The 25,277-nt window shown below is 38.8% G+C and overlaps 1 long non-coding RNA gene across 1 annotated transcript; it reads right to left on the bottom strand.

Moving 5' to 3' along the window:
* Positions 1 to 771: 771 nt before the first annotated feature.
* LOC122820404 lies at positions 772 to 19,995 on the bottom strand. The gene is made up of 3 exons (XR_006368791.1): positions 19,858 to 19,995; positions 3,676 to 3,791; positions 772 to 1,378 (listed from the first exon to the last, which is right to left on the bottom strand). It is a non-coding gene; the product is annotated as an uncharacterized LOC122820404 (long non-coding RNA).
* Positions 19,996 to 25,277: the final 5,282 nt, after the last annotated feature.

Genomic DNA, 25,277 nt, shown 5'->3' with positions numbered 1-25,277 from the left:
AGGAGTGGTGCATTTCTTCAAATGACAACAGTAGCTCAGGTAAGAAGTGGAGGAGCTCAATCATATTCGTCTCATACTGTTCCAACATGATGACAAGGAATGATATAAAGGAATATATGTAAAAATGCAGCTGAAAATTTATATTTGTTGTTCCTGTTTATGTGCTAGTTAGTGTTTGAACTAAAGCACAGCTCGTTGCTACAGGAGATCAGAAAAGCAGCAAGTGAAAATTCAGATCACTTCCTGAGAGATGTGCAATTCATTGGGATACGATTATTGAGCCGTTTTATTTTTTTAGCCATGTGGCAACACAGTATGGGCAAGTATCATATTATTATGATCTGAAAGTATGACTATATAACCATAATAAAACAATCAGTTTGCCTTTATTTGAAATAGAAACATTGCAGTTATTCCCTATGCTGCTAAATTAGTGGTATCTATAAATACTACTACCCATAGACTTATACAACAGTATAAGCTAAAAGCTAACCAGTCAGATGCTTATGGCAGAGTTGTCTCTTTTATATAATAAATATAATTTCAGTACTTTACCATTATTGAAAACCTCACAATGACTGGAAATTCAGTCAAAACAAACGATGTTACAAGGAGTTTGATAATTCAGATTGAATATAAGCTTGATAGTATATTTTGCTAAAGATGTTACAAGTAGTTAAAAACACCAGAGATAAGCGGGAAAAAAAAAAACTGGTTACATCTGTGTGACCACTTTTGTATTGTTTAATTGCTGTTGTTAGTGGTGTTTGCCTACTTAAACCAGTCGTACTAGATTCCAAATCTTTGGCATGTTTCGAACAGTATTTTATTAGAGAATAACCAAAAAAGTGAAATCTGTGACCTTTAAAAGGATGCCAGTGCTCAAATCTTTAAGTGCTTTTACAAGCTACAGAGTGAGACGTTTTGGCTTGTTCAGCTGAGCAAATATTTACTTATCATCCCAAATATGGGAATCTTCCAAAAATGAAATTACAGCCTTCGATAAATTAAACAAATAATAAAAAAAATGAATGCGATGTGGGTTTATGTGCTGTGTAATGTATGACACAAGGACCCGTCAAGCCCTCCTGGCATTGATTTTTACATTTTATACTACTTCCTGCGTGGAGCACTGGGAGCATCTGATCCCCTAATCTCAGAATGCCAGCTTTCACTCAATGTCATCTGCCAATGAGCTGCAACCAGGCGCCCATCCTGCCCATCCTCTGGCACCAGAACTGCACCCATCCAGCTTGCGAGCGCTAATACCCGCCGTTGCCAGGCTACGGCGAGAGGAATCAAATTTTAGGTGGCTTCCACAGCTGTGCTGTACTGTCGTGCACCAAGGGACGTACATGGCAGCGTTCCCGCTGTGCACCTGGATGGGATGAAACGGGAAGAAGTGGAGGAGTCTCAACTGCTAGCTGCAGCAGAGGCTGGGTAAGCAGAAGGTGTGTGTATAGAAACACAAAGGACAATATTTCACATTATGAATTTTCAGATTTCAATGCGTGTGCTTTACTGGCAGCATAAAAACCTGAGAAGCTGGACCTTAAATAAAACCTGAGAGAATTTTGTGATTAAAAAAAAAAGAGCAAAACCAATCTTGCAAATCCAAGCAATGCCCTCTTTTCACCAGTTTATTGCATCACTGAGTGCTCTTTGATCTGATCTATGAGACAACAGGGTTTCAAACAATTCCCAGCAAACAGCCTCTCCAACAAGCCCCCCACACAAGAAAAATAAAACATGAAGGGCTTCTCCACAGCTGACTTCCTACATCTTAGTCTCAATGCAATCAGTGAGCTGTGCCTCTAAGACATTGTTAATTTCACAGGGTTCACACAACTGTCACAACATCTTAACAATCGGCTTCAAACGAGATGCTTTCCAAAAGACTGAAATAGTAGACCACATGACCCGGACGACGTGACAGGGCAGCGGTAACAAGACCCAAATAAAGTCTAAAAATAAAAACAACAACAATGGTTTTAGATCATTTAAATGTTCCAGTGATTATTTTAGAGACGGTAGAAATTCTGGACTTGCAGAAAGTTAAGAGTTGCTTATGTTAAACCCTAAACATAATCAGTTACCTTACATAAAGGCATTATTTAATGCTCACAAAATTCACTGGTTCTTCTAACTAACTGCTACAAGTTAATTAGTCTCCAATATATAATGTGGAGAGCATTGAAAGCTAAATAAAACTAATCCCCAGTATTCATTCACAGGATTAAATACCTAAAATATGGGACAATTTTAATTAGAAACAGCCAACCAGAGACACTAACAGAGCTTTTACAAGCATATTTCTAAGCAAAATAGACCCCCTTCTCTGTAGTTAGCTAGTGCTGACTAAATGCTAGCAACTGTGCTAGCATTGCTTGCTAACTAGAAGAAACCTACAATTAGAGAGCTGTTCAGGGTTTTGTAGATTAGGCATGAATCAACTTTGGGCAATACTCATACTAATTAAACTATATAAAAAAAATATCTAAATGCCAAAATGCTAACTAGTGGGGTCTAAACTAAAATAGCAAACATTAAGAGTGTTTTTGTTTTTAGCAACAATGAATGCTAAGCAAACATTGTGTCAGTTTTACAGAGAATTTTGCAAAATATTACACCCAAGTCATTTTTTAAAAATATGTCTTTTTGATGATGGGATTTATTGAAAAAGACACACAATGGAAGCTAAGGCTAACTTAATGATAAGCATGCCAATTAGTGAACCATAGAGATTTTAGGCATAAGCAAATTTACTAATTTTAGATGTAAAATGACTTAATCTCTTTATCAAATTACAACTTATACCATAGATCATAGTCAGCAAAAATCTGGCATATGTTTTATTTATATCCACATTAGCAGCTAAATAACAAAAATCCTTTCTCACCTAGCTTCAAATAAAGATTAAAAATGGGGTTAAACAGCTACATAGTGCTATAAATTACATTCCTACATAAATTTAGATGCCAAAACAATTTCTTTCAGTATTTAGGTTTATTAGAAATCAGCTTTTTCGGTGAGGGGGCTTTGTATTTTATAAAAACACAAAACGTGCTAATGTTAATGAAATGCATGCTAAGCAGTGGGCTCTGCCTCTCTATTTTATAGAATATAATTGTGGACTACTAACATAATTTAAATGTATACATATAAAAATAGTTTGTACACTTTCAATGAAGTACAGAAGAAGGCGTTCTGGTTGATCTCTTGCTGAACCTCAGAAGCCGATCCTGCTCTCATCTGTACGTAAGTAGCCAGTTTCTTATTGCCTTTGCTCTTTTAAAAGCCACTGAAACATCCCTTTCGTCTGTGAAAATAAATTACATTTTCATTCATCCATCGAGCGAAAATCTATGTGCGACTTCAAAGCCTGACTTAACCAGGAGGAGGAGAGCAATTGCTCAACACAGGCTGCCAATGCGGACTAATAAATGCATAAATACACTTTCATTTGAAAACAGGCCAAGTTTCTGGACTCTCGGATGCACCCCCCTCTTGAACAGTCCCCGTCCTCGGCTGCGTTTTGCTCTCCCACGCACTCCTCCAACTAACCAAACACCTTATCCTTGATCTGTTTCCTCAGAAGCAAACAAAGGGGCACTTAGCCTCGCCATCATCGCAGCGAGACGTTGGGATCTATTGGAGATTGAACATTTCACTGACATTTCGTTCGGCTGATCCTGCAGAAAAGAGTAAATCCATCCCCTCCTCCAGCTCCTCTTCACCACCGTGAACCCAGAGACAGATGCCGATGCCACTGTGCTGCCAACATGATGGAGCTGCCAAAAAAAAAAGTACTCTTCTCAGTAGCTATTTTTTCAAGTGCACAATCTCAAGAAAACACAGAATGCGAAATGGCATAAAAAGAACATTTTCTGAAACAAAATGAAGACCTTAAATAGCCTTCACCAACTTCTCTTTAGATAGCAGAAAAACCGATCATGGCCTGGAGGTACAAAGAGGTATTTACAAACCTAAGCATGACCTTTCCTCGCTGCAGCACTTTTTGTGAGAGTGGGTTGCTTTTTGTGTGTTTTAAATAAAGAAAGGCTGCCACATTGAGGGGGAGGATGCATCTGAAATCTGACAAAAATGTGAGCAGTTTTATTGACAGTAAAATAATTTTTAAAAAGCAGCGCAGAGAGCTAAAAGATGAGTCTGAAACCATTGCTGTCAAAATAAATAAAAATAATACATTTTGGAACAAAGAGAACAAAAAGGGCCAATATGTTTCAAATCTTCTATCACTGATGTATCTTTACAAGCAGAACTGTCCAAAAGCACCGACTGAAACAAACCCCTTTGACAACCTTTATCCAAATAGTTATAATTCTCATTTCATCTAAGAAGTTTGTGAACACGACGCTCGGAGATGTAATGCTGCTTGTCAGCTGGAGGGAGCACTGTTTACCTTTTAAGCTTCACTAAATATTTGTTCCATTTGAGTTTACAAACATAAACCGACAACCATTTTTTTAAGTCTAATTTTTAACTTTTGTTTTAAGATAATTTGTTGCGAAACCACTTTAAGTGATAGCGCAAATGTCTGACTATTTAATATTTCCATTCAAAATCCATTGATTAGCTCATTTGAAAGTGAACTTGTTGCTCCAAAACCAGCGGAGTGCAGCAATAATCAAAAGTCGTGCGCAGGCAATTACATTCTTTAGATAAAGCTGTTGCTATTTAATTAATTCGATTGTTTTGTAACATACGGTAGTATTGAACGCAAATGCAATTTTCTCTGATGGCTTGATAATAAAAGCTCATTAGCTGATTTATTGAGAAATAACTTTCAGAAGTAATTTGCTCGTTTAAGACAGTGAAGAACTGTCACCCACAGCAAATGGAAACCCGATAAATTTAGTGAACATAAGGTGAAGGGTTATTCTTAGCCATAATCATCACTACTAGCATGAGGGTGTTATAGGCCTGAAGCCAAGTTAGAAATATGACGAGATAAATAAACTTCTTTAAGACTCTGGGAACAAATAAAAACCCAGAAATTCAAGGCTTTCTTTTTGATTTGATGGGTTTATCATTATTGGTGAACCTTTAACATAATGGGTATTAATGAGCAATATTAGTTTTTATATTAGTAATACTAGTACTGCCTTTCACTCATTACGTTCTCACAACAAAGTAGTAATTTCAAAAGTAAAAAGTTTTCTTCCCCTTTAAAGTATATTTTTTAATAAGATACAAAAAAAAAAAAAAAAAAAAAAGCTGGAGCCGAATGAGACAAGAGTAAAGCAGTGCAGCCTGCTGCTGCACACTGCAGGTCAGCAGACTGAAAGAAAACCACTGAACTTCTGCCTCTTTTCAAAAAAGAAAGATGCTTTTGGAAAGATTTCACAATGCGAAAAAGCAACGCTCTCAAACGACGTTCTCATGAATACAGCACCATTTTAAAGCTGCAGCTTTTGTTACAGAGACAAACGCAGGCTCTGCCCAACCAGATGAAATCTAGTATTTGCTTGCTTTGCACAATCAGTACTTGAAAACTACAACTAAGTTAAGCCATGTTCATTTTAGATTTCTGTCGACTGTACATAAAAATTAAATGAGAAATTATTTATCATTTTAACAATTGTCAGGTGAGGTTTTTATTTTTTGCCTAAGGACTGTCATAAAGTGGACCTGTGATATTTTTAAAATCTGGGTTATGATACTGTTTGAATCTTATAGTGTCTTCATGTCAATGGGATGCCACTCGGTACATTACTCATTGTTTTACAGCCACAGTTTCCGTCCTCATGATCAGCTTCTCGTGTTCTGCCAGTCACAAAAATACGATTTTCTAATAGTCGATTCACAGAACCCCAAACATAGCAAGATTGCCTGGAAGCATCCACGTTTTTGGATGAACAGTCAAATATAAATGCACAGGGAATTATCCCGCGAGATAAATAAATGTTTCAACTCATGTCATCCAAGTATCTTCAAAGAATCGCTGATGCTGTGGGCAAAAAGGAGCTCTGGTAGCAGTCAGTCTCGCAGCAAATCTGAGGAAGCCTCTGACCGAAGGCTGTTTCTGAATGATGGTCTCATTGTTATGAGATCACCCAGATCACCCAGAGATGACATTTTGCAGCATCATGTCCTGGATGATTGGAATGCACTGCTGATCCACCTCACTTGCTTTTGCCACTCCTCTTTAAATCTCTGTCTGGCTGTATAGTTAGAAAGCTGGAGTTGGAGATATGATCTGCGTCCTCCTCCTCTCTCTGCTCTTTGGTTCTGCTTTTCTTCTCCTCTGGGAATTTGGGTCGCAGTTCAGGTGTCATCTGAGCTTTTGAGATGCTACTCATGAACTCCCAGTTGTACAAAAACAATAGCTTGTTGCCACAGTTACACATCCTAAAAATCCATCCATGACTCAACCAAAGACAAAACGTCTACAAAGAGAACAAATCAGAACTAATGTAGCAGCGCGACATCATCCTGCTGCCACCATGAGCAATTATAGAGTAAAAAGTCAAAGTTATGTGCAGAAACTTTGTAGCAACATCCACTGTTTTATTTTTCCTTCTTATTAATACTTATGGCGCCCCAGCATTCTTGCCACCCTGGAAGGTGCGCCATATTACAATTCAGCCTTTGACATTCACATAAAATCCATTTTCTCCACTTTATTAATTTACACTTTTAAACACAGCTCACTCAAATACATTTAACCGTTACTGAATAGGACGACTCTCTTGTTCTGTCCGTCCGCTCAGGTTACAGCCGTCACAGACGCATACCTGAGCTCTGGTTTCAAGTTAAAACAGTTCCTTTTCACTCAAGCACATGTTGTCACCAGCTGAGACATTGTGTACTGTGGAGAAATATGAGCACAACCCGACACCAGCTCTACTTTCACTTTAAGGTCAGTAAATCAACAGCAAAACTCAGGATTCGTTTGGGTTTTGAAAAACAAGACGAATGCAAATTTAGGAGAGATTTAAAGACTTTCTGATGGAAAACCGAAAGTTTGATTAAGTCAATGAAAATACTTTTTAATTTTTTTTTTTTTTTTAAAGGCCTCTTTAATAAACAGAAACCACAGGCCTGTGAAACCAAATATCCAATAATGCCTGTGGGAACTGGCATATCTGCAGACTTACAAGCTTTTCTTTCTCACACACACGCGCGCGCACACACACCAAGTCTCACGCCCCATGTGAACACTCATCTTTAACGAGGGGAGAGCTGAAACCATGCGTGATTGTTTTAGAGAGGCTGCCCTAAAGGCACGTTATCGCTCAATGTGGGACCGCTCCTCTCAGTCATACATCCCCCCTCCCTCTTGTTGATTGTGCAGCACAGATCAGCGGCAACAAAGGCATCATTAGTGGGGCTTTGGTCCCCACCAGGCCCGGGCTAATTATGAATAGGGGGGCCCCGGTAATAATTCAAGGGCCCATCGGTGCAGCTTGAAACTGAAGAGAGAACTTCACAGATTTCGGCGGTGGCGTACACTCGACCCATCTGCCTCCGTTTCCCAGCCACCTGCCTGAAGATCCGACTCACGTCAGCCGCAAAGACTGGAGCACCATCACACATACAAGAGGGAAGACATATGGGATTTATGCGGGGCTTTAATGAACGATCTGCATCGGTCATTAAAGCTCCGGACAATTACCTGCTTGGAGCAGGAAACTCCTCTTTAAAACCAAGCAATTGTTTGGTTTTAATTCTGGATTTAGAGTTTGTTTATTTCCCTTTTTTTTTTCTCTCGTATGAAATCGATCCCTTGTACACGAGATCGTAGTGAGCAGGGAAGAAACTATTCTCTCCATGCCGTGAAAAAGCTCAAATGGAGATTTATGTCATGTTTAGCTGCACATTAGTGATTCTCGACTGCACTCCATTGATGAATGCAGTAATAGTTTTACATTTACACGGAGAGGTGATCATCGCTCCTGCCAGAAGAGGGCAGTATAAATTTCCTTAATCACATCTCGAGTGATTCCCCCTCGCCCTCCACCCCTCCATCCTCGGGCCAAAGCAAGCACAAACACAGCTCTAATTCCAAACCCACAAAAGAGGGAATTTGAAAGTAAACAAATGAGCCCGATGGGATGATCAGCGCTCTCAGATTTGCAGCATAAACTCTTTTCCCATGGAGCTGGCTCGTAATTTCAGCACCGGGCTCAGATTTATGCTCCTCTCTGTCAGCTTCTGATTCCTTTTGGTGACTAAGCTCTGATTCATCGCAGCATTTTTAAGCTTCTGAAGAGGAGACTGGGTGACATTAGATGGCAATTAATAAAGCTTATTTGTTTTATATTGTCCCTGCCAGGTCATATACTTTGCATGCATTAATGGAAATGTGGACAAAATAGCCTATTGAAAACATTTTCCTCATCTGTGACTTGAGCTACAAAACTTTTTTTCTTCTTTTTGTCGCATTAAAGCCACAAACTTCACTTTACCTGGATTTTATATTTGACACCAAGTGCCTTTTTTTTTTGCTCTGCTAAATAAAAACACATTTAGAAATGTCACCTCACTTTTTGAAAAAACAAAAAAAAACAAAACAGAATTTACAACTTTTGATAAATATCTACTAGAGGAAATGTGTTACTTTTAAAGAATCACCGTTTTATTTCTAATTGTAGGTTTTAAAATAATAATAAAAAAAAAACTTTCCGAACACCTCATGGATAATTTCTTTTTTCTTCGGAATATTAATGTTTGCAGTATAATGTCCGAGAAAAATATATCTAAACAGATATTACTGTTACTTTTAGTGTCATTCTGGAAAACCATGGGTTGAGTCTTTATTATCCTTAGCAAAAGTTACTGAGAGACATTTTAGAAAGTCCAAAATGCAACTTGTAGAACCGGAGCCACAGCTTGCAGACTGTTGTGCTACATAAACACAAGATGTTGCTTAGCAGCAAAATACACATTAACAATATTTTTTTTAAAAAATCCTTGAGAACCAATAAAAGAAATGTGAATTTTGTCATGCGTTGTATAAAAACACCAAGTCTGGTAACTTTTTCTGTCCTTCACACAGCATGATGCTGCCACAAGGAGAGCATTAAATCATGCAAATCATGAACACAGCAGTCCTATGGTGAAACATGGTGGTGGCTGTATTATGCTGTGGGGAGGCATTTCTTCAGCAAGTTACAGTTAAATGGGTTTGATGAAAGCAAACTGGCTACAAGATTTTGTTTAATTGCAAGAACAGACATAATATAGATGTAATTTTACTATAAAAAAATTCATTTGAATAAAAAGGTTTGGATAATTAATTTTATTTTCTTATTGCTCAAAATTACTAATTCATCCTCCTAATATAACTATTTCATTCTGGTAATAAGACTTTATTCTTATATTAAGACTATATTCTTCCAATACAGTCACATTACTCTTGTAATGGGAAAAAAAAAGAAGAAAAAAAAAAGGAAAAAAAATCTTAGACCTTTATATTATGTCTGTATTGACCTTCAAAGTCCAGCAAACAAAATGACGACATTTGAGAATGCTGACATCAATCTCAACTATGGAAATCCAAGGAGTGCACTGACAGGGAAAAAAAAAAAATCCCCAGTTTGTTGGTTGTGCAGGAGATTCCACTTCTGCTTTTCCACTTATATGTACATCTGCTTGCAGAACTGGCCAGACTAAAATCTCATCATCCAAGAATAATTTTGTGCAAAAAAAAGTAACATCTTTTATGTAGCCCATAAACCTATTTTAATCTGTTCAAGAAAGAATAATAATAGGTCAAAGGTACTAACTTTTCTCAGAAACCTGTTGAGGTTTATACATTTTACTTGCTCACTATAAAAAAAATAAAAATAAAAAAAAAGAGGCATACATCTGAAAACATCCAATACATTTGATTTTATTAAACCATCACCAGTTTTTGACAGTCATTTATTCTATTAGAGCCTTAATGGAGTATAATTATCTTATAGAAACAGAATTAAATACTTTGGTAGTTTACAAAAAGGATCACATTTTTGCATGATCTGGCCCCTAAATTCAATTTCAATTAATTTCTGTATATTTATACAGCGCTGACCCTCCAATGAATAATTCTAATTAAAAACAACAAATCTTTCCATAACAGGCAGTCAGAGAATAAAAGGTTCCCACATAGGAAAAGTGACTTTGAGCAGCAAGCTTTTTATTTTATTGCAGTTTATATTTTGTTATTACAGCAACAGCTCTGAGGAACATAAGACACTGCCAGTCAATTTGTCATATGCACGCCAAATAACGCCATTTTTTCAGTGTTTGCAATCATATTTACTACCAATTAATGTTTTAAAGTTGTTTTCTACAACCACTCTGTCAGAAATTGTTGAGGACAATTAGCAACTTGGCTAACTTGACATTTGCATGATACAATAGTGGAATAATTCTGTTTTTTCTTGGCAGCATCATGCTTGTAAGGGTTTTTCCTCTGGTTGATTGCCTGATTACAACCCAAAAACATGAAGGTTTTATTGGAGATCTAGTCTGAGATTTTTCCTCCTGTAGATTCAGAAAAAGGCAAGGAAGTGACTGAAAAAGAGAAGGAAAAAAAATAATAATAAAAAAACCACATAGAAAAAGCTTTTGGTTTGGATTCAATGGCCTGGAATAACTGGCCTCTGAAGGGCTCTTGTGTCAAATGGTATCTGTGACAGGGAACAGTGAAGGGGGGTAAATATGCCTGATTTAACGTGTGAGCACCACTTCTTCCTGACAACATCTGGGACGGGGAATAAAAAGCATGAAAATACTACCAACATATATATATTTCTGGTCAAAAGCATCACTTTTGGCTCATGAAGAGTCAACTAAACCTACAATACAACCACAGAAATGTTGGGTTTTAACAAAAGGCGTCTAAAACAGAGACGAGCCTCTCCCTTTGAGTCGTCCTCGGCTTTCTAAAGCGTTTGCAGACGGGTCAAAAGGTCCTTCCAGCCCAAAGGCCTCACCTTCTTCCTAATGAATTCCCAGGATCCATCAACCTGCAGGCGCTCCCATACATGCTAACCAATGATTACACCTTGAAGGGGAGATGGGGGGGGGGGCTGGGGGGGGGGATGTGCTCACACACGCACACACACGCCCACACACACACTAAAACACAGAATCTCGTTCTCTCAGCTACCACCACCAATCCCCCCGCCCCAGATTGGAGGCAGGTGCAGCAGCAAATCAAGCCTCATTAGCTGCACCTTCTGCTGCCGTACACTGCGGACAGATGGAAGCTCGCCCTCACATGTTACCTCACATCAGATGGCAGTTGGAGGAGGCTGGCTAGGGGGTAGCAGGGAGAAACGCTTGCCCCCTTTCTGCCCACGCCGCTTCCTCCGGGCCGCAGGATGCCCCTGAGCGCAGATACAGCACCAGAATGCTCCTTAACCTCTTCTCTTCCTCCCGCCGAGCTTTTTTGGAGAATATCTAACGCCGCATCAGCTGTAACTTTCCCCCTCCTTTGCTCCATGTCGGCTTTGACCCCAGTAAGAGAGGTTCATTCCCCGGCCCCAGGCCTGCATTTTGGTTGGGTTTTTGCTAAAAGAGCCAGAGGCGTGTTTGTGTAAAGGCCCTTGATATGGCGAGACAGTACCAGGCCCCACAGGTAAATGACTTTAGCTCAGCTGCAGCGTATCATTTCCCCCCTAACACCCCTCTCTTTCTCTTGTCCTCCGTGGCTCTGACACAAGATCTGAGCGGCTAATTGAGGCAACAGTGTATTTCACTGGTGTCGACACTCGCGGTGAATTTATGCCCACTCCTCTCATGGGGGCAAAGGCAAATGTGTCAAAGGGGAGGCTGTGCGCAAATTGATGCTGTCGGTATGATAAGAAATATCGCTAATGTGCTTTTCAGTGGAGAGAGAACAAAAAAAAAAAGGAGGCAGGGGGGGTTTAGCTGTCAGACCTGGATGGGGTTAGGATGCTGGAATTTCCTGTTGGGGCCCCGAGAGCTGTCATATCGGCCTAAATCAGAGAGAGACTTGTGGATAAAGATGCCCATGTGATGACAGAAACACCCAGCGCATCACGCCTTGCATAATTATCCAGATCCCCAAAGTTTTGACTTATTTTTTCTCAATACAGCCACAAACTTATGTATATTTTGTTGGAATTCAGTGCAACAAATCAACTCAATGTAATGTAAAATTGTGATTTAACAAAAATCTTAGAAGTGTGGCATACTTTTCTATTTAGCTCCATTCGGGTTGTGTCTCTACAAGGTTTGGCTGCATTTTTTGTTGTTTTCTTCATCCCCTCTGGGGTTATGTACTGATTACAGCAGAAGCAGGCAAGATCGGCACAACTAGCGGTTAAAAAAAAAAAATATATATATATATATACATATACATATATACATATACATATACATATACATATATACATATACATATATATATATATATATATATATATATATTTAGGCTCCGTTAGCCTTTATTGTACAGTAAGTGGACAGGAAGTAAAGGGGGAGAAGAAACGCAGCAAAAGGCCAGAGACCAAGAATCAAACCCAGGAGAACTTCGTCAAGTGGTACAACCTTTCCAACAGATTTAAGCCCCATTTATACGACAACGCCAGAGCAAAATGCGAATGTTTTCCTTGTGTTTTGGCCTTTCGTTTCCAAGGCAACAGCATTTTGCCTGGACAAAGAAACAAAGGTTTTACAATTACTTCTACGTGATTTATTAACAATCCAACTAAAACTTCAGATTTTAAACTTCATTCAATTGAAAGCTTACAAAAACAGTCAAGTAAGATAGCACTTAAATTTTTTATTTAGGCTAAGCTAAGTGCGCTAAATGTTATCAATGAGTAAAGATGCTAGAGCCTTAAATGAGAAATTAGTTTTTCCACTAGCACATTATTAGAAGTGTGCCCATCACTGCTTATTTGTGCAAAATATTAAATGCCATGATATCGTTTTCCTTTACTTCATACATTTACTACTTGGGAAATTCCCACAAAGTGCATCAAAATTTAAGCAGATAACTCTGTCCATCCATCCATTTTCTAACACCCTTGTCCCCTAGTGGAGTCAGAAGGGCTGTGGATAACTCTATATACTTTAAAAATTGGATTCTTTTCACGTACTAACACCAAGTCTTATGCTTAAAATAACTGCAACTTCAGATATCTATGGAGGAAAAGGTCCATCTGGATAATGAGGTCACGCAAAAGTTTATGACTCAGGTAAGTGGAGTCAAGTCAGCAGGTCATGATGTCTGATCAATTAAAAAAAAAGAAAAATGTTTATAGGATTACTTCAAGAAATGAGTTTAAGTTGCAGGAAGTCTTGAAGGCAAGTAGTGGGGAAGAATGAGGACATGAGTACAAAAGATACTTTGTTTAGACCAACAGGAGGAGAGAGGGGGCTCTCTGGTTGGAATAGAGCTGTGGCATTAATGGATTGAACCTAAGTGGTTGGTTTAGAAGTACACTGAATCGTGACGTTTTGAGGCTTCAGCCATGCAGACCGCAGAGGAATGTTTCAACCCTAAACTGTTTCTGCAAACGTCACGAATGCTAAAGCTGCTCCGTGTCTGTTATACGCATAAAGAGGCAACTGTGTTTGCTAACGTGATCAGTTTAGAGACGACACTTTGGTAGATTATACTGAACTGTATGCGTTACTGTGACATGACAGTTCAGCTGAGAAAGATGAATCAACTAAATTGGCTCCCAAATGCTTCTCTACATCTCCTCTGGTTTTTATGATTTGTACAGATTTACAGCACAGTGCCTCAGCAGTCTTTAAACTAACTGTTTGGGGATGTGTGCACATATACGTGTTTAGAGGTAAATGAGGACTCCCTTCCACAGAGTTCTCACTAGTAATAGCATGTATGTTGGGGTGTACATTTGTGTGTTAATGGTACAGTGGACCACCTCATGTTCACGGTTCAGTCTTTGCAGATTTGGTGTGTGTGGAACAAAAAAATAAAAATCGGTGAATATGCAAATTATTTGCAGAAAATTTGCCTAGTTACAGATTTTTTTTAATCTGAAAAATTATAAAAGAAATTGCAGCTTGGGAAGCTGAAAAATTTAGTTACAATGCTACTTGACAAAGCATCCAATCCAAAAACCACCATTTATTTTCTTTAGCAGTGATTGGCTAATGAAAGGAAGATGGTAGATATTAGCTTCTTGAACCCCAAATGGCTGACCAGAAAAGCATCACACCTCTGCAGTGTCCTTCAATAGTAAAAGACCCTTTTCAAACAGGTAAATATAAATATTTCTAGCATTAGTTAAAGGCTAGCAGTGATCAGCGGACACATTTTCACTAATTTGCTAATCAGCTAATTTTTTGTTCAGTGCTTTAGCCAACTTTGAAAATGTTTTGTGCCCTTTTCTTCCCCCAATTTAATTTTTCCAGATAAATTCTAAAGCGGCATTTTAATTGACATTGAAATTTGACATCTGTGTTCAAGTTTTAGCTATCCACTGTTTTTGCTAAACAAGATTCTGGTTTATCCCTTCAAATCAAGTGGATTCATAAGCAAGAAAAAGTTCATCTAATAAGGTCAGATATTAGACTGAAAATTAAGGAAGACAAAGACAGCAGAAAGTTTGGCTTTTTCAAAGATTACGAGAAAGTCTTTTATAGTTGGATGCAAAATATATCTAATTCAAGCTCTATGTATACATCTTAATATTTAAGTCTATGCATAATTAAGCAGGTTTTTCAGAGCGTCGTCACCGCCCTGTAACGATCTGCGTTCATGTTGTCAGGGGCTCCTCCAAATGAGCCGCACCCGTTTTGACATCTTTAACAACTCTAATTTCAATCAAGCTGCTGCGGCGCTTCTTGTTTTTCTGGGATCTAATGAAGAGAAAAAGACACATGGGACTCCTTTTTTCCCCCTCATTTCATCCTTCGATCTGTTCCCAGATCCATATGCCATATGGAAAGGTGTTCAATCCAAGAGCTCAATGTACGTTTGGTTGTTCTCTAAATGCAGCAACAAACCTCAGAAAAAACATAAAAAGGTCTCCTTTTCTTGTTTTGCTAGCTCCCTTGCGCACCTAAAAGTGAAGGTTACCCCTTTTGGTACTTCCAACGGCTCTCCTTTGTTTTCTTTAGGGATTTTGTTTAATTTAGAGCAAATCTTCATTATTAAGCCTCTTGCCAAGTTTGAAGACGCAGCGCCATATGCTGAGCGCTTCCTACGCTATCTTTCCTCTAAATCAAGGATTTCAAATTTGTCACTTTGTTGCATTTCATTACCAGACAACATGTTTGAGGTGGGCTGATGGTACAACGCAGACGGCTGCAGAGCGAGTGCACTTTAGAGCTAGAGTATGAAGTTTGAAAGAAAAACCAAACGGTCATCAGGTTCACCTCAAACGTACAGTACCAACACATCTGACTAAGTCACAGTTTCAGACTCTCTCTCTCCTCCAGAGCGCCGAGCTGTAATCTGGAAGTCGTTAACAGAAACTGTAGCAGAACAGAAAGTGGAGAAAACATTAAGCAGGTGAGACGCTCAAGACTTGCAATTTAATTGCTATTCAGTCATTAGCAGGGAAAAGGAGGAAAACGTTTCTACAAATCCGTCAAAGTCAAGATGCTTTCCTAGAGTAATCACGGTTATTCACTTTACCGATCGGCTTCATTGCCTTTACAGCATTTATGCAAATCTACACCAGGCTATGACCCACTGAGGAGAGATGCATGTTCAATTACACCTCCTTTATAATTCAGCAGCTCTGATGTTGAAGGGTACAGTAAGTGTTCTAAGTGTTCATCTTTGCTGAGTATGCAATTCAACAGTTTAAGGTCCCCTGACACTGCTACTCATGATGACGTAAGGCCGCACTGTCCTGCTGTATCACAGACGCCCTGATAGAACCGTGTTGGATCTCCTTTCCCCAACAGAACTGCCCAAGGATGTTTTTACAAATCAATCAAATTTTATCTGTTTAACACATTTCAGCAGCAAGGCATTTCAAAGTGCTTTACATCATAAATAAAGTCATGCAACAATCAAAACATTACATTCAGTCAAGTATCATCATTAAATTCGTAATTGATTACGTCTCAAATACAACTAAACAGGTGGCCTTTTAGTCGAGATTCAAAGGAAGTCAGTGTTTCAGCTGTTTTACAGTTTTCTGGAAGTTTGTTCCAGATACAACTGATGGGCTCGGTTCGATTGGGGACCAAAATTGCAACGTTTGAAAAACCTGTCCACCCTCTTGCCTGTGGAGGCGCTGCACAAAGAACAATTTTCAATTTTCAAGAAGTTTTTATTAGTTCTTTGCTTAGTACATCCAATACAAACAAATATGTAACAAAGAACAAGTGAAGGAAACGTCATGAAACCTGAGATTTTTGTGGCTGTAGGATTTTTCTTTTGTCTTCAGCAAAAGACATCAAGCCATTACTTCTGCTAGCGGTAGACTTAAGTTTTTTTTTTGGTTGCATTTACCCAGAATTCCCTGCGACACACTCAGCTTCCTGCTTTTGAAGCAGTCTCAGATCCACTTGGCATTCATTCAAACCTCTTCTTAGCCGACAGGAGTGGCAACAACTGTAGTCTTCAGCTGTCATCTCAAACCAGTGTGCCCATTTTACTCTGACCTCAACAAGGCATTTTGTCAAAGCAACCTCCTTACCTAATCTACAAGTTTAGGTAGACTTTCATATCTTGGAATAATAATAATAATAATCTTATTGCCAGACGATTGACTGAACTGCCCTCTGGGATGTTCAAACCCTAGAATATTGCTTCATAACCTAATTCTGCTTTAAAATGTAGCTAACTCCCTTAGCACAACTGACAATTTTTTTAAAATTCAGAAGTGGGCGGGGCCAAAACCGCCGAGGGGCGTGGCCAGGAAGACGAAACATACTGTTGCCAACTTTATGACTGTTGCTATATTCAACAACTTTTCAGCCCCTTTACTGACTTTTTGAAAAAAGTAACTTTTTCCTGTGTTGTTGGAGACTTTTCAGGCAACAAGGTAAGCAGCAATCTCTCTGCAGTAACTCTCCTGAGTGAGCGAGCCTGCAGCTGCTGTGAGCCCCTCCTGCTGCCTAAGCACTGCAGTCAGAGCAGAGATCCAGTCCACTCCATGTCCACATTGCAAATGAGTCACACATGTGCAAAGCTACCGATCAATGCTCAGTATTCCAACTCCTGACTCGTCATGTGTCTGAGTGAGATGGTTTTATACCAGGATGCGACGTAAACATCAACCAAGCTATGTTGTTGTAACCAATAGGAAAATTTGACTGCAGTAGCCACTGTTCAACCCAAAGAGGGCACCACTTTGCACAAAGATGTTTCAACATGCATAGAAATATAAAAATACCGTCCCTTAAGGACAGGTCTAGATAGTTTAAAAGCAAAAGAATAAAACTTTACACTCTGTCGCATCTTTTCCACTGAATTGCAGAAAATGCAGATGTTTTCACAGCATCTGCATTTCTGCAATGATGACAATTTATTAATTAGCCTACTTCTGAAGGAAAAAGTTTGCAGTGGATTTTATCTAGGGGCATTAGCGTTAGGTAGGTTAAAAGTGTCTTCTGTAGCTGGTGATTTTAGGTCATTCTTAGCCACGATGATGCCAATCCCTAAAAGAAAAAGTCGATCTGTGCAAATATCTACAAGCGATTTATGACCATATCACCGAGTTCGACTGTAACTGTACACGGTGTGCCAGGGCGGAATAACAGCGCCGTGCCAGTGACTATAGATCAGCCATCCCATAATTAGATTTCTGCAAACCAGAACGACTGCTTATTGGATGTCATTCTGAGATGCTTCTCCCGTGATTGCCTCCATCAGCCCATCTTTACTTTGCAGATCTGCCAACGCAGCCATAAAAGAACGCTCCTAATCGGCGTCGTAATTGCCTTCAATAATTATTGACAGCGCTGCAGATGGGGAGGCAGGATGGACAGAAAGAGCCCTCGGTTCCCGAGTCGGGCTCTGTGAGGCCAGCTTTGTGGAAGAGGTGTTGTTTCCGGAGATGAAAGGTCCTCCGAACACGCAGTCCACAGGAGGTAGAGGGTCTAGGTTGACGTCATCCGTTTGCGCTAATGTTGAGTGCCAACCATCAACAGCAGGTGACCTCCTCCTCCTCCTCCTCCCTCCAAACAAACACACTCACTCTGCCATCTCCCCGTTTGCCAGGACTGCACCTGCAGCATATTATCCAAGCCTTTAGCTTTGTAATGCGGCGCAGGTGCCAAAGAACCAACGCACCATTGTAACACAAACATACATAACAGGCCCCGAAATGAGGATACAAGCTTACAGATGTGCAGCGATTAATTGATATAATGAGACGTAAATGCAATACATTGTTTTGTCCCACAAACAGCACATATGGCAGAGAGGGGGACGTTTTATAAATGTTGATTCCTTCCTTTGAAACCATTTTTGTCCCCCCTAGCTACTGTGCTTTAGTGTGTGTGGTTATCAAAGCTTAAAGGTTACAGAAACCTGATCAGTTTACAACTTTATTTTAGCACAAACCTGAACAGTTCACGTTATTAAATGCAGCTTCATATTGGTACGCAATCTCTAAACTGGATTCAGCAGCTTTCGATTCACAATAGTTGCATGATAAATATAAGAAACAACAGTGAGTGAGTCAAAGATTTGTCATATTGGGGTCATGGAGTCAAGACTGGACCTTCAAAGACCAAGACAGAGATGGAGGCATTTCCAAGACTAGTTGGTGTCAAGCCCTCCATAAATGATCTTTATGTCTACAATTATCTGTTATAGACTTAAGATACTCAAATTTTGGACAGAAAAACATTAGCGCTCAAATGTTTCCAGAAATTTTAGCAGCTTTCTAACTTTTTAATCAATCGAATTAAGTAGCTTTCATTTACAGTCTCTTTATAGCAACTGAGGTGAAAGTTACCCTGAAATCTGATCTGCCTCAACTGAGGATCCTGTTAAATTTGATCTTTTTCTTAAAATAAAATATAATAAAAAAAACAACTATACTTTTCCCCAATGAATAGATTTTTTATTCCCCACAGTAAATATTCTTTAGCATAAAAAATGTTTAATCATAGATAATTGAAATATTGAGATTTGTTTGTTTAATTATTTTTTTTATTACCATTTCCAGTCTTTTAACCTACTTCATGCAGTCAGACAGGTTCAATTTAAATGATTTGTTGAGTCTACAGTTTTGGCAGCAACAGATCTGTAGAAAATAGTGATATCAAAATCAAACACTGTGATTACTGTTTTGAGATGGGACCAGATTGGTTTTCATTACTGAAAACCGCTTGATGATCAGAAATATTTAAGTTTGACAAGAAAGAAAAAAAACTTTAAGGGAACAAATACTTTTTTCTACAGCATCTGTATAATTTCACTTTGGGGAATTTTCATTTTACTCAAATGTCCAACACTAAATTAACTTAGCCAGAAAGTAATTTTTGTCATGTTGTTGAGCATTGTGTGACTTAAACCTCACAGTGATTACTTTTTACAATAAAATTATATATTTGTTTATTTAGGAACTTTTCAAATAATAATTTCCCCCCAAAATCAAGAGATTCTTAAATTGGGTGAAAAGCTATACATTTCCATTTTCTATCTTCCTTGTTGTTCTATCCTATTCATGAACGAGGCAGGTGTTACTGTGGTGAACTGTTCAGTGAACGAGTGAATCATTTTAACTCTGCTTTGTTTCCGTTTCCCCTTCACTCTCACTCACCTGGTTTCTAGCCATCACACCTGCAGCATGTCAGTTGTTATCTTCCCTCACTTGTATTCATTCAAATTTCTTTTCTTTCAGTTTAGTTCAGAAATTTGTGTTTTACCTAAATAGAATGAAAATGTATTTTTTTTTAGAGAAGACAGCACAAGCTTCAGTGACTTACCTTAAACAAATTATTTACATGTTTCCTTCAGCTAAACGTGGCAGTAGACACGTTTGATTTCCATCTGCAGCTTAGAACTTCTCAGATTTTGTCACATTACACAAATTAGTTGCAGAGTACGATGGCTAATTGGATTTAGAGCAGTTTTTCAACCTCGTTTCTCAGGGCACACTGCCCTTTGTGTTCTTAGACGTCCGCCTGCTTCTGCACACATGATTTCAATCAATGACTGATTAACAGGTTGTTCCTAATCATCTCAATCAGGTTTGCTAAAGGAGCAAACGATCAAGTTTGCATTGGCAGAACCCATGGGAAGAAGAAGAAAATAAAAGATACACTTACTGACGAGAACAGCATTAGGCTCCGCCCCGTCTGACAGAGGGGGCGGAGCCTAATGTCATCAGAGATAATTGGTTAATATTTGCTGAGACTCATGCTCAAACACAAAGTAAAGGTTAAAGTCATGGCACCAGATTGTAACCATGGCAACACAACAATCAAACTATTAAGATTATTTTTTTAAAGTTTTACAGAATAAATATTTAATTCATTGATGCTGAAACCAACAAGTGACTTAATAATATTTAAATTTCTTTTGTTTGTCTTTGTAAACAACAACAAAATTCCTGATCTGTCAAGGATGTTTTGTTCTACCCTGCACCCATGCGTATCCTAAAAGGTTCATTAAGTGTTAAATATTGTCTCTGTACAACAGTATAAACACTCCTCACCAGTGGGTGTCAGTAATGCACCATTTAGTTGTTTGCCAACCACTAGAAGAAGAACATTCAGGGTGTGCTTTGTGGACCAGGGTTGGCAAATACCGTAATGTAAAGTAGTGGATAACTATGAAAAAGAAATGAACGTCATTAAGATTTGTTTTCCAAAAAATGTACACTGACCTTAAGAAGAAGAAATATAGAAGAAATACTGATATGAGGGGAAATTATATGTTGTGTTCCCTGAATCAAACTTCGTCAAATCACCTTTTCGTATGTTTGAACAAGAGTAAAAGAATCAAGAGACCAAGGTTTTTGCCCATTCTTCATTACAACATACCTCAAAATGGATGGAGAACATCTCTGATCATCAGTTTGTGAATCTTGCCAAAAATTTCCAAATGAGTTTAGATCTGGACTTCTGATTCTAAAAATCTAATTAAAATCTCATTTAAACTCAATGACGTTTGTGATAATTGTGTAAAATAGTGCAAAGGTGGGTCCATGATGCTTTTAGCAGTCTGAATGTTTGTGGCAGCAAAAGGACGTTGATAATGACCAGCAGCCTTGTGGTGATCATTGCAATAAAAGCCATCATGAAGTTTTCTCTGGGTTTTTTTACATTTTTTTACTAGACCTTAAAGGACTTCGTTGTTCGCTCTGTTAAACGTATTTCATTCTGTACACTTGCACAGCCTCTGTCTCAGGAAATTGGAACATACAGCAACTTTTGCCGGTCTGAACTTTTTTCACCCACTTCGCTTGGTGACGATTCTGTGTGCTGAAGCTGCAGGGAAACCGCAGCGAGTCGCAAGCGGGCCGAGACACTGACCACAGGCACCCAGATCCAGACTCAGTGACAGACCTTGTGGTGACATCTGCTTTTACTCAGAGTGAGCACTTCAGCACTTAATAAAGCATGTAATCACGCTGTTGTAACTCGGGAGCAGACAAAGCAGCGCAGGCTCGCAGAAAACCGCTTCATAAGGCGACTTTTCCCTCGCACACTAATGCCTGGTTCTGTTTATCTGCTTTTAGTTTATCAGTAATTTTGCTTTAAGGCCCAAATGAAGACAAAGTGCTTTGTGAAGTTGTAATGATTGATTACAGGCCTTCGCAGTGCAAGCAAGAGAGCTATTTGCTGAAAATCTGACGGAAAAGGTGTCGGGCTCTTATCCTATACCCACCTGTATGCAATTTAGTGCATGTAAATGACAGGAAAAAGGAAGGAGGTGTACTTTTTAATGCTGGTGTAATTTTACAGGGCGAAAGCTGAACTCCACATCTAGTAAAAAAAAGACTCTTTTTGCTATCACCACACACATGTCACATAGCCGAAATACTTTCTGCGGTGTGTTTCTGCACCAACGAAACCTTCAAGTTCTGCACCGGCTTTGCAGTTTTACAGGCCGGGGCCCAAAGTCAAATTCACTTTGAGTGTGTTCTCTGCATCTGCTCTCATATTTCAGCTAAACTGCCTCCTCGGCAGGGCCAAGGAATGCATCAGGCACCATAAATCAGGCGCTTGATGGGAACTTGGCGGCCATACAGCGGCGCAGAGAGCAGCGTTATGTAGCCACGGTACAGTAAAGATGTTTTAAGGTGAACATTACCATCTTGGTGGAGGAGAAAAAAGCCAGAGGGAGGATACTTTGATTTGAGGGGAGTTTTTGAGTAGATGACAGAGCTATGAAAGCCTGTCTCACCTCCTTTGGCCTTTTGCATTCCTCTACTTGTGAATCACTATGATTGCTGTGATGGCTATAGGCTATTTATACAGCGTCAGTTACTGGTTTAGGCTGTTTCTTTTTTCTTTTTGTCACGCCTCAATGTTTCAGATCATCAAATTAAAGTTTTTTTTCCCCCTAACAAATATAAATAAAGAAAGCAGTTCTTAAATGATCATTTCATTTATAAAGGAAACTAATCTGGACCTGAGTAAAAAGAAAACCAACAAAATGTCACATTGTTACAAGCTCTTAAATTTCACCCAAAACACTTTCAAATGAAAGAAAATGAAAGTTAGCATGAAATCTTTTTTTCAGTGGTTGGATTGTGGATATCTTTTTTTTTTAAAGTGCATTAATTGGACTTTTTTGGTTTGAGACCACTGTTCTGTCAATAAGAGGCTTCTGATGGTGACTAAATAATACATTTAGTATTTCTGAGTTGTTTGACGAAAGCATTTACTGTGTCTACAAGTATGACTCTATCTTTTACTGGCACTCATGGTTGAAATCTCAAGATTTTAGCTTTCCAAAGATGTACATTCAGTATGTGGACATAAAAAGGGTTTTGCAAAATATGCAAAATATTAAATTCTTTCACTACATGATATGTAGAGTCAAAAAATTGTGAGTTTATTGCAGATTTTTGGAAAAAATTGAGAAAAGTATTGGATTTAAGTGACTGTTTACTCCAGCTCACAGGTGGACGTGTTTTTTACTTCTACTAAACATCTGCCTGAGACATACTTGATTTATAATTCATAACAATACAGCGAAAAATAAAAAAGTCGCATTTGCCATCATACATAAGAGCAAATATTTCTGAATTAGAACCACAAACACTTTGATTTTTATTTTAAAAAATCCTAAAACCAATTGTAAAATCCTGGAGAGACTGAAAAGATGTTCAATATGACTTAATTTTGAGAATGTGTGTATATTTTAACAGTTAGTTTGTAGGTTTCAGTAACTCTTTCTGGCACGTCCGGCCCTTTAAGAGCATTCATGATCTTGATTTGGCCCAAAATGAAACCGAGTTTGACATCCCTGCATTAGAATGACCAAAACCACTGCTGACCAAAAAGAACCAAAGAACTAAATCTCATCATCTTAATGATCTGTAAGACCTTTGGGAAAACAGCCTGTGAACTGGCAGGACAAATGCAGAACTTCTTTGACAACAGACGTAACCCAGCATTAAAAAAAAAAACTACCATCATACCTCCAGTCAAACATGGTGGTAGTTAATCCTGAAGGAGAATGTCTGGGTGTCTGTTTATAAACCGATGTTAAAATTAATTTAATTATCTTTAACATTTAAGTAAACAAAAGAATCCGTGCAGGAAGCAGATACTTCGTCATGACACTGAATCTGGCTGCAACCCCAGTCTGGCACAGCTTGGGCGTTAAACTTTTCTTGTTTTTCGTTTTACCCTGCAGAAGTTGCACAGGTGGGTTTCTGTGGTCGCTGTCTTGTTCGTCTTTCTTGTCACGGTGGGAGTGAGTGAAAGAGTTCATGTAAAGAAGGCAGCCGGCGCTGTGTGTGCCAGGTTTGTTTGTCACATCTCCGCCTGTCTGCGCCTTATGCAAATGGGTGGGGGGCTGGGAAGGACAGCTCCATGGGAAACTGCTGGTGCTAATCCAGCATGTTGAACAGGGGAGGAGAGGAGTACTTTTCAATAAAGCACCCCCACCCTTCTGTCAATTCATACACACACAAACAAACACGTCGACGCGCACGCACGCTCTCTCGCTCACAAGCGTCCCGTGTGCGCCTTCAAACAAACATCACAGCAAAAACACAATGACACACAACTCCTTTCCCACTCTGACGCACATAAACACCGAACACCTGTTTCTTTTCTGCGCATCTAAACAGACATGAATTAATATGTGAACAAATCCCACGATCTTAAGACCCACTGTCAATCCGCGGGGTGTAATACCAGGGCGCTTTCAATGAGATAACAACGAGCCGCAGCGTGATCGGCCTCTACTTCCACCTAAAGATAGACTAATAACACGCTCCAGCCACGGTTCATGACTATGAAATTTATGCTAATTTGTGTGGGAATACTGGAGCTAAGAGTGCCGTTTAGGATCTGAGATTTTTTTTTTACATTTTGGACATCCCTCCTTCATCCCCCAAGCTCTCTTTTTGTGAACAAATGCGGGATAAGATTTTGGTTGTCTCTTCATTAAAGCTCTTGAGTTAAAACTTTTGGTGCTCATCAGAAATCCCAGAGGGAAAAATCTGTCGTTATTGTGTTTAGGTAATTAATTTGACACGAACTGTTCAAAGTTATGGTAAAAACCCGATATAGGTATTTATCAATCACTTTTAAACACAAAAACTGAACTTATTCGCAGTTCAGTGCATTTTTCTGTGGAACTTGACTATGAAGTATTTGAGTAAAATTTGAGTATCAGCTGATTTTTTTCATAGAACAAATGGAATATATTCGAAGGAAGGAAAATGTTTGAGAGGCTGACATGTCTGGGTGCAATGCTACGTGACATGCCATTGGTTGGTGTTTACAAAGCAGCCAATCCAGGAGTAGCATTTGTTTTATATTGGCCGTAAATCCACGAGAGTAAATAAAAAAAATCACTAAATTGGTTTTCACTGTGTGTATTAATGCATATTTAGGTATTGTACTATAAATAGGCTGTACAGGATGTCAAATGTTCATGGATTCCACTACAATGCTAAACACCCCCAGTATCACATCAAGTCTAAAAAAAAACAAATTCAAAGGTTTTACTCCGGTTAAATGAATTAACCACCCAGCATGTAGATAAAGATAACTGATATCCAGTATTATCTCTCAAGTTTTTTTAAAGTAAAAAGACATGAGACCATAATAAATCATTTCAAAATTGTCTTCACACGTAACCTTTACAATCTCAGTATAAATAATATTTACTATAGGAAAATATATTTAGAAAGTAAAAAGAGGCAATAAAGGGGCAA

Source organism: Gambusia affinis, linkage group LG18 (assembly GCF_019740435.1).
Source record: "Gambusia affinis linkage group LG18, SWU_Gaff_1.0, whole genome shotgun sequence".
Taxonomy (NCBI): domain Eukaryota; kingdom Metazoa; phylum Chordata; class Actinopteri; order Cyprinodontiformes; family Poeciliidae; genus Gambusia; species Gambusia affinis.
This window is presented reverse-complemented; position numbering and strand designations above follow the sequence as displayed.